General features: G+C 36.4%; 1 long non-coding RNA gene across 1 annotated transcript in view; it reads left to right on the top strand.

Annotated features, from left to right (window-relative positions):
* LOC118199027 (uncharacterized) overlaps positions 1 to 13567 on the top strand; it is an 82481-nt gene that overhangs the window by 55960 nt on the left and 12954 nt on the right. Inside the window, exon 2 of the long non-coding RNA XR_015042691.1 lies at positions 5995 to 6053. This is a non-coding gene — a long non-coding RNA (uncharacterized LOC118199027). The remainder of the gene's footprint in view (positions 1 to 5994; positions 6054 to 13567) is intronic.

Below are 13567 nucleotides of genomic sequence, written 5' to 3'. Positions count from 1 at the left end.
GCCATTACATCCCCAGTCGGACGGCATGGTGAAGAGGTTCAATCGAACCATCCTTAATAACCTCTCATTAGTGGTTTCCAGAAACCAACAGGACTGGGACAAGAAATTACCACTGTTTTTATTGGCTTACCGCAGTGCTGTCCACGAGACTACCGGCTATTCCCCATCACAGATGCTCTTCGGTCGTGACCTTCGTCTGCCTTGTTATCTCTTGTTTGGTGGCCCTCCGGATGCTCCTTCATCGCCTGAGGAATATATTCAAGATCTCCAAGCCCGGTTTTAAGTGATGCACAACTTTGCACGAGAGCGAGTCAACTTGGCGACGGAGAAGATGAACACCCGCTACGACACAAGAGCTGCTGAACATCAATTCCACGAAGGAGACAAGGTGTGGTTATGGAATCCGACTCGACGGAAAGGACTTTGTCTGAAATTACAGTCACATTGGGATGGTCCGTACACGGTCCTAAACAGGCTGAATGACGTCGTGGTTCGGATCCGTAAGTCTTCGAACTCTAAGCCTAAAGTCGTTCATTACGACAGGTTAGCTCATTACTATGGCCATGGTACGTAATGTAAATAATTGTAAATAGTGTAAGACCATGGTCCTCTTTGTTTCTAAACGTGTATTTGATTTGATTTGTATTTTGTATTTGATTTGTATTTTGTATTTGATTTGTATTTTGTATTTGATTTGTATTTTGTATTTGATTTGTATTTTGTATTTTGTATTTGATTTGTAATTTGTATTTTGTATTTGATTTGTATTTAGCATTTGTTTTGTTTAAGGTTAGCTATTGCATTTATTGTTCATGTTGTTTATTACTGTAATGTAATGCTTATTATTGCACTATGCCACAGTTGTAAGTTTGGCTTCCTGCCCAGGGATTGTACTGCCCGGGACGTGCAGTCCTTGGGAAGGGGGCAGTGTTAAGAATTTGGCATTTAAATAATTAATGTTAGTTGAATTGTAAAAAAAAAAAAAAAAAATGGTTTTATTTCCCGCGCAGTGAAGCGCGTGAGGAATATTAAAAGAAAGCTAAGCCGGAAAATTGAAAATACAAGAGCGCGTGCATTTAACATTTAATAAATATCTCTTTTTGATTTCGAGAAAGTAATAGAAAATTCTCGCACGCGATTTTAAAATCTTATAAAAAGAGGGAAACCTCGCAGTTCGTAGTAGTTACTTAGTTTGCTGTTGTTTAGAAAACTGCTTTTATTGATTGTAGCGAATTCGCGGATTAGCTTTCTTTTAGCTGTTTTGAATTAACTTTTGTTGAACTTTTGAGTAGTTGAAAGATAACTACTGTGAGATATTGTATTATTGAAAGAATATCTGAGGGAATTTAAGCATTTTTATTGTGATAATAATAAAATTTTGTCCATTTTTCATCGGACTTGTGCATTCAATTCAAACGAACCCGTACGCACGCAACAATATTATATATGATTATTAACTAAATATTAATTAAATTTACACTTCTAAAAACTGTATCAGAACAAGAAAATAATAAACAAAGGTAATAAATAAAGAATTTATAAAAATATGCATGTTTAAAAGTAACTATACTTAAATCTTTAAGAATATCCTTAGCTACATTTTGTACGCAGAACAATTGGAGTAAGAGAAACTTAAATGAAACATGGAGTCCATTTAAATTTATTTGTCGAACTAAACAATTTTTCTCGGCGATGATTTTAGATGAAATCTTGATTTAGTTAATTTTGAAACTCCTTCTTACGACAGCAAATTATACTGCTAAGCGCATAATTTACAGGCAGCATAGTTTGCTCCTGAATAAAAAGGATAATTTCAATGGCAATCGAAATACACATAGAATTTTCATTTGAAATCAGTGCTGAACAAACTGCCATTTTTTTCGATTTCTAAGATTGCTATTAGAATTTAAATTTTTAGAATCACATAATCTTTCAGAATGAACAATTTTACTATTTTACCCAAGTAAATGAGTTTATACGAAAACAAGATTATTTGTGAACAAATGCCCAAAATACAGCAAAAATTATACTATGAGGTATATGAATATTATTTATAAAAGCTATGAATTTTATAATCTCATAACACATACAACGTCTGATTTAAATAATCAAGAATAGTTGGGAAGTAAGCGCCATAAAATTCAATGTTATTGTAGAGCTGATCATCACAGTTTCTTCTCTCCGACATGTGGGAACTCATACTCCGCCCATTCGATTATTCTGTTGCTTATAACGTCTGTGCTCTCTGCCCGTTGTTGTAAACATTTTGGACTGTGAATGATAACCACAACATTCATCGGCGCACCTAATAGGCACCAAAACTCAAAAAGCACCCAAATATTTGAAAACGTTCGTGTGCGTTTTAATGTATACTTGCGTTCCTATGTGGTGGTATGTGGAAAAGGAACATTATGACGCTTTTGCGGGTTACGTTGTAGAGACATTAGGATTTTATTTTTGGAAGCAGGAGAATTGAAAAATTAGCAATCGCCTTCGCCGGGAATCGAAGCGCGGACCTCTGGAATACCGGCCCAGCGTGCAGACCACTACACCACGAAGGCACGCTAGGAAGGAGGGAGAAATACCTTATAACGTAAAAGCTTAGATCTTCGCAACCATGAAACATAGAGAATTAATTGGTTTATGTTTCGTTTGATAGATGAAAGTGTACACTACAAATAATTTTCGATTTGGAATTGCGATTCAGTTACAGCTTAGTGAAAAGTCAGCGAAAATCGCAGGAAATTTGATGACGTTCATACACTGTGCACATGCACAGTGAGTGGTGGCCTTGTATCCCACTCCCGCACATTCTCTTCTGATGGACGGCTCCGGCACTAGAAAGTTCTTCTCTTCCTGTAATAATCTGGAACAAATTGAACTTAAGGCATGTCTTCCTCCCCTGCTGGTTGACAAGCTTTACGTCTTTAGATAAATATTTGCTTTACTTCTCAAGGACAGACCCAAGAGACATGCGACCAGTGCATAGTTATAAGGTTGTGAGGTTCCACTCTTTTATCTAACAGCTAAATATGCAGGAACCTCGTGAACAGATAAAGTTCGGGAACAGAGACGTAAAACTCAAGAAGGGTTAATTACTCTTTATTATTCAAAATAAGAATGTACAGTCGGCTCCTTTCTCAAAGCGTACAGTAAACCTCCACTTGGGCTGGAACTCAATCAGAAATAAAACTTAACTAATGCTTAACTAAAAGATATAGCCGAAGCTATCAAGGGTTTCTAAGTAGTTGGCCTCTAAAAATCAAATGGCGAAGCTATAAAGGGCCTGAAATACGGCCGAGTGTAGTAATAGCTAAAGAGAGACGTAGCCAAAAGGCGAACGCGCGCTGGTCAGAAACTCCGGCTCTCTAACGAAGTCAGTGGAACTTCGACTTAAATACCGCTCTTACTCATTTGCATTGAACGCGATTCTAAAAACACAGTCTGGTAGGAAATTGTAAGCTAGAATTATGAATGATAGGAAAACAGCTTTAACTAAAGATAACTGTCAGAAACATAGGATAAACCTTATCGATAAAGTAACTTAAAGGTAGTTCCGATAGTGGGGCTTTTGGAGAAAAGCTTAGTAAACCTAGTAGATTAGCATCATTATCTGTAGGAAAAAGGGGGGAAATTCACAGTAGAAAACCCTTAACATGGATTGAAAGCTCTTTAATTTGAAGTTAAAAACTACATTAATGATCGCCTAGATTTGGAAAACAGGATTTTGTTGGTCTCTTTCATTAATTGGAGCAAAGTGATTGATATAAAATATATTACTGGATCGTTTATTGCAGCTTACTCTCGGAATTGCAGAGAAAAAAAAGGAAACTGAAAATTATATTACACAAGAACACATAATAAATTTAAATTGCGAGACTAATTATTACTATTTATCTTCACTATTCATTTTATAAGCTTTTGTACCATAAATTTATCTGGCATTACATAACAACGAAATATATAATTTTTAAACCAAAAATTCCAAATTGGGAAACAGCATTTAACTGCAGATATAATTTTCTTCATTTTGAATGTTAAATTGGAAGAAGGTATTGAACGAAACTGGCCCTCTAAAAATAGTCAGTGTGAAGATTAGCAAGAATAGTATATATTTTGCGGCAAAGTATTCAAGGACTGCCTACTTTAGAAAGGATGCCTTCGCAGAAAAATGTTTTGAGCAAAATCCACTTGTATTCATGTTGCATATGGAAAAACTATGAGATTCACATTAAGCTATTCATTTAGTTGCCAGAACTGAATCTAGGATAAACAATCAACGTCCAGAGATTTTATTCATTCAATAATTGCCCAGTTGATTATCGTCGAGCTATAAAATAACACATCTTAATTCACTTCTACTTTTCTTGATAATTATTCCGTTCGGCAATTTTTAATTTTGTAGAGTGGTGTGTCGCATAATGAACGCTTTGCCTAATGTACGCCCCGCATAACGAAGCGTCCACGGATTAAAATGTGTCCCGCATAGCGAACCCAGTCCTGAATTGTGAATGGACGGTAATTTTCTTCACAAACTACACACGGAGCTAAATTTGTTTCACTTTCTATTTTAATGAAATTTAATCATAAATGTTTTATGCATATATAAAGATAATTAGCCAGAAAAAGAACAAATAGACACATTTCGTAATATTATATTAGACTGAAGAACTGTAAGCCCTCCTAGATCAAGAACTTGAGACAGCTTTCAGAAAAGTTTCTCCTGGTGAGGAAGAAGAAAACAAAAAGAATTTATGATAACTCTAACAATCAAGGCCCTTTTAAAGAAGTGAAATAACACTCATATTTCTAAAAGTGAATGTTTACGTAAACAGGAGTACCACGAAGTCCAGATCACAACCAAGCTCTTCATTCAGGACCATTCTGAAGAAGAGAGAGACCACTTAGGACAACTTCGTGAAATAAGAAGTTCTTATGAAAACAATGGCAGAAGAAAATAAAGGACAACTGAGTTTTCAATTTCCAGTCTTAAAAAATTTATATGAAACTGAAATTTAAATTATTAAAATTTAAAACTGAAATTAAAACAAACAAAAAACTGTGAAACTGAATACTTGTGTACATATATAAATTATAATTTTATAATTAAATAAATCAGTAAATTCTTTGTATTTCAAATGTTGCTCGTGTTTTTAATACTCTTTGAAGATTTTAATGATATTCAGCGCTTCTGCATCAGGCTAAATACATTCCCACAATTAAGTAAGGGGAACCAAATTTCACACATAACAAATGATTCACTTCAGCAACACGTTCGTTTTGCGAAATATTACTGCATTTAAATCTTCCCAGACCCATAATCTGTTATATAGCCTCGAACTCTTAAATTGCGATTATAATGTGTTCTTTGAAGGATGAACTGGCTGACTGTAGGATGTTTGTGTAATTCGTCCTTAGTAGCAGAAAGATGAGCTAGTAGTTTCCCTTAGAAAAACTCCGTCTTTTCTCGTAACGAGTAGCCTTCCGACTGCTGTTAATTAGTTAATGAATTTACTATTATTGGTTTACACTTTTTCTCTCTTATTCTTTTCCCATTTGTGGTGCTGGTTCCCCCCCCCAGTTTTTATTCTCTAAGTTCAACTATGTTTCAGACATACTTGTTTTTGCCTTTCACTCTCTTTTTTTCTTTACAAAATAATCAGAGTTCTTTTTGGTTTTATCGTGCTCAGTTTGATTAAATTTGATAAATATAATAAAAGAATGTAATGATTTAGTAAGGCCTACTCTGTAGTGTTGATTAATTATAATATGTATCTGAAAATTTGGGCTTAATTTATTATATTCTTTCATTACTTCTCATTATTAATTCAGTCGAAGTGTGTACATGAACTTCGACGTGTCTTAATTTCTGTTTGACCGACTTTCAAAGTTATGCATTCCTTGTATCTGAAATTTACTCTAAAAATTATCATATGCATTTATTCGAAAATAATAACACTTCAGAAAAATAATAAATGCTTTCTTCTTCCTCAGGATGCACAGTTTTGGAAAAATATTTTGTCTATTTATTCTATTAACAAGTTGCATAATGAGTAAGTATTTGATTCCAATTTTTAAAGATTATTTTTTATTATTATTCAGTTTCTGAATTTAGAATATATCACAACGTTTAACTTCTCGATTAATATTTTAATCATTGTTTTTTCTTTGTAAAAGTTGTACACTAGATTGTGAGTAACATGCCTTAAAGTTTGCATCAAATGTATGATAAAGGGATAGAAATGTGCCATTAATGTTTGGACTACAAGTGTTATAATTTCTTTGGTATCGTACAGATCTCAATGGAAACGCACAATTTTCTTTCACAAACAGCTCATTGACAGCTCAACATGTACAGAATGTTAACATGATTTGCAATATGTTGTAATCAAATTTAACACCTTGCTATGCAAGTGTTACCAAAGGGTGTTGGAATTAGGTATTGAACAGGCTGTTTGTTGTATCGGTTACAGCCGAAAACATCGCGGCAAAAACATCGCAGACGAAAATGTCGCGGAGAAAACAACGGAAGGCGAAAACGTCGTGCTACAAAACATCGTGGGAGAAAACATCGCAGTTCTAAAACATCGTGGTACAAAACATCGTCGTCGAAAATAAAGCGGTTCAAAAACATCGCAGTTTAAAAACATCGTCGTCGAAAATATCGTGGTAAAAAATAAAGTATCTACAAATCATCGCATGACGATAACATCGCAGACATGCTTTTTTCAGGCATGCTTTAATAAGTGTAAATGGATATTCCCATAATGATTTGTGAGCGCAAGATGGAAAAAAGGATAATTTTTACTTTTATATTTTTTATTAATTAATAAATTTTTGCTGAGAAAATAAAAAGGAAACTTAAGCATAAAAAATTAATGCAACTTATAGCACTTAATAGAATTTTAAACCGACATAGTTAACTAACAAAGGCCATTAATAAATCATTTTTATAAAGTTTTTACTGGTAATATTTCATGAAAAGTATAATCTATAAGTTAGATTTAATTTTCTATGCTTAAGTTTCCTTCTTACGTTTTCAGCAAAAATTTATTAGTTAATAAAATATGTGAAAGTAAAATTTATCCTTCTTTACACCTTGCGCTCACAAATCATTATGGGAATATCCATTTACAATTATTAAAACCTGAAAAAAGCATGTCTGCGATGTTATCGTCATGCGATGATTTGTACATACTTTATTTTTTACCACGATATTTTCGACGACGATGTTTTTAAACTGCGATGTTTTTGAACCGCTTTATTTTCTACGACGATGTTTTGTACCACGATGTTTTAGAACTGCGATGTTTTCTCTTTGCGATGTTTTCTCCCACGATGTTTTGTAGCACGACGTTTTCACCTTGCGTTGTTTTCTCCGCGATGTTTTCGTCGACGATGTTTTTGCCGCGATGTTATCGGCGGACACCGTTGTATCAGGTTCTGTGTTCCTCCTTACTTGCTTAGGGAACATTTAACTGTCCTGACTCGGAGCAGGGAGCTTACTAAAGCTATGTTCAATAAATTTGGGAAGTAGACAATACACACAGGAAGGGTATACGAAACCCTTTATTTTTCTCTCTTTACAATGATTTCCGGACTTCGGAATACAGAGACCAACCACTTGTGGTCTGAACGTAAGAATATAAAAATATTAACTAAACTCTAACTAAACTAACTTTGGATTAATCAAACAAGTGCCTACTCCAAGATTGGCCGTATATTAGCAAAAAGCCGTATGTAGTACAGAGAACTGCTAACACTACGATACGTTTAAAATTATCAAGAGGATTAAACCTCTGGCCTTGAAGGCAACCAGCAACCGAGTAAAACTACTATGGCAAGCGGCCTGCTTCTAATAGCTCCTTCCTCTCTCTTGCTTGGCAAAAAGCCACAACTTAAGTACTTGGTGTTCGCAAGACAAATTTCATAAATAAGTTAAAGCTTTTAATTCTGGCCGGAAGTAGAAAATAAGAAGTGATAGTAAAGATTTAAAATAAAATAAACGTTAGTAAAAATTAGGATCCTTACAGTTGTACATAGAGTGTTGGAACTAATATCCTGTTCCAATCCTATGCAAGTATTACACAAGGTGTTGGAAAATGCTTGCTACAAACTTTAATATTCAACTATTGATCTCAGACAGCTATTTTCAGTTACAAGTTCCTCAAAATAAATTATAAAACTTTGTGAATACGATTTCAATAATGTAGAGATAAGAGTACTATAAATTTAAAATCTAGCTTTTTATCTCACCAGAACAAAACTTCCAACTGTTAGAACATTCGCTACTTTAAAAAAAAAAAAAAAAAAAAAAAAAAAAAAAAAAAAAATGCACATATTTACACATAAAATTCCCAAGATATTTCAAAAGGAATTTACTGAAATAAATACACTTTCAATGTCCGTTAAAGTAAAGTAACTGTATAACTCTGAAACTCTTATGTGAGAAAATTTATGCCTTGCCCCGATCTGCAAATTTCTAAGAAAGAAATGAAAAGCAATCAAATTGAAGAACCTCAAGGGTCAGCTTTTTCAATAAAGTTATACTGATTTCAAAATGAAGACATCAGTAAGTTCATCTTCAAAATTGTTCGTAGTTTTTACCATAATATCAAACATTAAATTCCTACAATTTTAATTCAAAATCATGAACTATGAACCACAAGAAAAGAACAGGTATCAACCTAATACGCTTCCTCTCTTCCTTTGTAACAATTAGTGTCATTCTAAAATGGCATTCTGCTGTCTTTCACTCACAAAGGAAAATTTAAATACTATTTAAAAGGATCCCGTGCTAATTATTACACCTTATTCTCACTACCTACAATAAAGATGAGAGGTTACTTCCTTGAGCTTCAAAACACCGTTTATTATTATACACTTGTCAAAAGTGAAATTGCAACGCCGTGAAGGAATGCTCGTAGCGATGTGAAAATAACAGGATCTGTAGAGGTAAGACACATATGCAGACGATTAAAGAAATAAATAAAGATATGAAAAGTTAAACCTTTTATTTAGTATTTAATGTGTCGTCTATACAGGCCTCTAAAGAGCGAGGCATACTGTTTATGAGGCTATTAATGGTCTTTTGAGATATTCCTTGCCAAGCCGAGTCCACTGTAGCTCTCACTTCCTCTATGGTACGCACCTGCGGTGCCCTGTGCACCATGGCAATCCCCACATGCTCGATGGGAGAGAGATCGAGTGAGGCTGTTGGTCAGGGAACGATTTCACTGTCATTGGGGCTGTCCAGAGTGTGACGCACGACATGAGGCCGGGCATTCTCCTGCTGGAATAACGTGCCGGTAGCGGCCTGCACAAGTGGCCGAACCACAGCCATAACAACTATGTTACGTAGCGGATGGATGTTAAACTTCCAGTAATGTGCACAAGGATTATCCACGACTGACATTCATCCGTAAATAAAATCAGGATTCGTCTGAAAACAATACCCGATGCCATTCGTTCTTCCATTGAAGATAACGTTGACACCAAGCCAGACGGGCAGCCTTGTGTCGAGTGGTTATAGGAACCTCAGAGGCAGGCTGCCGTGCGCGCATCCCCGCCTCATGGAACCTGTTACGGATGCTTTGGCAGGAGAAAAATGCCCCTTTTGATAATGGTAAGTAGGCTTAAACATGACTAGCCGTAACAAATGGGTTCCCACGAAACATTCGTATACGTGGATGATCCACTGCCTCTTTGCCGTGTTCTCAGATGGTCCTGCGTCCATCCTGCCCAACATTGCTGAATACTACTTCTGACCTGTTCAACACTTGACAAACTAAGTTCATGCAGTTCTAAGATACGTTCTCGTTCCTCCGATGATAACTGCTGGTATTCAGATTGCTGATATCTTCAAGGTATTTTCTAACCTTCTGCAATAATTCCGTTACAACAATCTGCCATTGATAGCATATACAGAGCGAGCCAGCTACTGGCTTTTATAGCCAGATACTGGGTATCATGTGACCATAAGCGCACGCGAATTTAATCACTTACTATATGTCTGACACCTACCAATCCTGTTATTTTCACATCGCTATGCGTATTCCTTCAGGTGTTGCAATTTCACTTTTGACGAGTGTATATTGAATAATAATGGTTTCTGGAAGCGCTGAAAAAATTATTAAAAACTGTAAGTATGCACGTAAGGCACCAAGAAAAAAGAAGCAGAACATAATTTTATTCGTATGCTAGATTGTGAAATGACCCTTTTTTTAAAAAAAATCAACGAAATTTAAGATGAGATGAAATTTGTGTTTCTGTATCTCTTTGAAACTATAGTGGTACCTCGACATACGAGTTTAATTCGTTCCGTAAACTTGCTCGTATCTCAAAGCAATTTTCCTCATTGAAATGAATTGAAATGCCATTAATCCGTTCCAGCTCCCAAAACACCACCTCAGCTGTTTTGTTAGGTGTTTTTGAATAAGAACAATGTATTTACAAGAAGAAACATTTATTTATAAATAACAAATACATATTCTATAAAAGCATAATTAAAAGAAAAAGTGCTTACAGAAGCGCTTAATTTTCGTCACTGGTCTTCGCTTTTTTCGTCACGCTTTGCTCATTTTCACCTGCAGATCGTTTAAACTGTCCAAAGAGGTTTGTTTCTTCCTCCCTTTCAGGATATTGCGGAAATGAGTTAGGCAAGTTTCGTTGAACAACTCCGATGCAAGACTAGCTGCAACTTTTTGGGGTGATTTTTATCCACGAACTCTACAACTTTCTCTCGCATTCCCAAGATCTCCTTTATATCTCTTGTAGGGATAACCTCCTCCATCTCTGGCTCCTCTTCAAAACTAATTTTTCGTTGAACCACCGTATGCTGCTGCAAATGTAGATCGTGTAAGTCCTCGGTTGTGAGCTCCTGAGACTGTTCCTCGACGAGTTCGTTCACATCTCTCTCATCCACCTCCAGATCTATGGATTTTCCCAGAGAAACAATCTTCTCTACCACTGACACTTCGGGTTCCAATCCTTCGAAGGCCCTTTCAGCTACAGCTTCAGGCTACAGCTTCTTCCATGCAGAGGTTAAGGTTCTCGCTGTAACACCCAGCCAGGCCCGATCAGTAATTCTTAGGCATATCACGATGTTAAAGTGGTCCTTCCAGAAGACTCGAAGGGTAAGGTTTGTATTCTCCGTCACCTCAAAGCAGCGCCGAAAAATGTGCTTGGTGTACAACTTCTTAAAATTAGAAATCACCTGCTGATGCATGGGCTGCAGGATAGGAGTGGTGTTGCGTGGTAGGTAGAGAACCTTTATAAACTTGAATTCTTCGAGTAAATCATCTTCGAGATTTGGTGGGTGAGCAGGGGCATTGTTGAGGACGAGAAGGGCTTCTATGATTAGGTTGTTTTCCTGCAGAAATTTTTTAACAGAAGGTCGAAACACCAGGTTTATCCACTCTACAAAGATCTTCCTGGTGACTTCGGATTTGCCCGTATAACTGGCAGTTTTTCTTTTAAAATCTTATGTGACTTAAAGGTGGCTCTGGAATTTTCCGAATGGTATACTAGCAGAGGCTTGATTTTGCAGTCGCCACTCGCATTTGCGCAAAGTGCTAGAGTTAATCTATTCTTCATGAGTTTGTGACCTGGCATCGTCTTTTCCTCTGCCGTTATGTAAGTCCTATTCGGCATCCTTTTCCAGAAAAGCCCTGTCTCGTCACAGTTGAAGACTGAGGGATGTATCCTTTGGCTTCTATCAGTTCGGAAAACGTTTTGATGCAAACCTCAGCTGCCTTCACATCCAAACTTGCTGCCTCACCATGCCTGACGAAGGAGTGAATGCCGGTCCTTTTCCTAAAGTTGTCAAAACAGCCCCGACTGTTTTTGAACGAGTCTTCCGATTCGTCGTTTGTGGAAGTGTGTGGGATCTGCTTCAGCAAATCACCGTAAATCGCTCATGCCTTCTCATATATGATGCTTTGTGTTAAGGTTCCTCCTTGAAGCTGCTTCTCTGTCACCCACACCATCAGTAGTTTCTCCATCTTTTCATGGAGAGAGGTCCGAAGCTTAGAAATTATTGTAACGCCCTTAGCTGGCATTATACCTTTTATCAACTCATTCTGTTTAAGCACAGTACATATCATTGATGTGCTACGCCCGTACATCCTCGCCAAGTCAATTACTCGCACACCTTGCTCATGTTTTCTATGATTTCGCGCTTTAATTCAATAGACATCATCTTCTTCTTCGGACCCATGGTTATAAAAATAAATGTGGTAATGTTTTGTAAATGTATAAAAAGCAAAAAACGCGAACCCAACTTATCAAAAATGCTTCGAAAACGAGGGAAACAAGCACACAGACTAAAGTCTAGTCTGAGGTGGAAGAAATTGTTAGAACTCAAAACACTCGTATATTAGGGCACTCGTATATCGAGGTACCACTGTATATGCTTAGAAAATCAGATGGTCGGCTGTGCTTTTAGAATATATTATTTATGAGCTTTTTCTTCCGTCTGTTTGTAGTGAAGTGAATAACGGATTGGATAATTTACAGATTGAAATATATACAGACCCGTCGGTTAACAAACAAAAAGAAATTACTTCAATAGTAGATTCTAAAGTACTTAGCTTAATATTTTAAACTCTTCAATAATTTGCAAAAGGATAAACATAAGCCGTTTAGCTGCATAACAAGCAGGAAAAGCTTGATTATGCAGGCACTGCGAAAGCTGGAAAAGCTTTCGCAGTGTCAAAGAATACGACAGTTATCGGAAATTTACATTTGAACCTATCAGTGGTATGGTTAATGATTCGTAGCAGTTGATAGTTGGTACTGTGGAGAAGCCTAAATCCAAATTTTCCGTTAGGAGTGCATGAACTCGGTGGTATAATTTGATTGAGATGGTAAAGAACTATCTTTTCAGCAATCTTTGACAGCTAACTGAGGAAGCTTTTAGGCCAATAGCTCTACTGGAATCTGGCGTTTTAGTGAGATTTCGGGAAAGTACCTATTGAGGCGTTATCCATACATTTGTTGATGTCGTTGTTGTCCATGAGTTTCAAGGAAGAATGGTTGCCAGAGCCTCAAGGAGGTTGGATTTCTATTTAAACCCCAATTTTGATAAGGAACACTCCGGAAACACTACCAAAATGACCACCGACGCTAGGACTTAACGAGTTTCTCGGTATAATTATCATGGTGGCAGATGCCATCTAATACCTGTTATCCGTGGTTCCAGCTAGCAGGCAGGATAGCATTTTTAACAATTCTCCAAAAGGTTACAGTGCCACATATACATACAGTTTTACATAGACATTTTTACATATAATACTATACATTTCTGATGCTAGGATCTTAAATACTTATTTAGCACTAATTCAGAAGTCAAACAACAAAAATCAGCGTTATATTTACAAAATTTTCACAGGACTAGTTTCGATGGTTTTTCCAAACCACCATCCTCAGCTGCAAAACCGCAAAGGAACAAGATAGGAAATAATGATTAGATAAGATAAGAAAGCCTGGACAAGAATAAGCAAGTGGCGCCACCTGTTGGTGAAACCAGAACTAAAACATAATTTCTTTAAAGGCCGAAGGAAAATTT

The sequence above is a fragment of the Stegodyphus dumicola genome, chromosome 8 (genome assembly GCF_044657685.1).
Source record: "Stegodyphus dumicola isolate Sdum_Otavi_A_Nest chromosome 8, ASM4465768v1".
Classification (NCBI taxonomy): Eukaryota; Metazoa; Arthropoda; class Arachnida; order Araneae; family Eresidae; genus Stegodyphus; species Stegodyphus dumicola.
The sequence above is the reverse complement of the archived record's forward strand: the minus strand, read 5'-3'. Positions and strand labels throughout refer to the sequence as shown.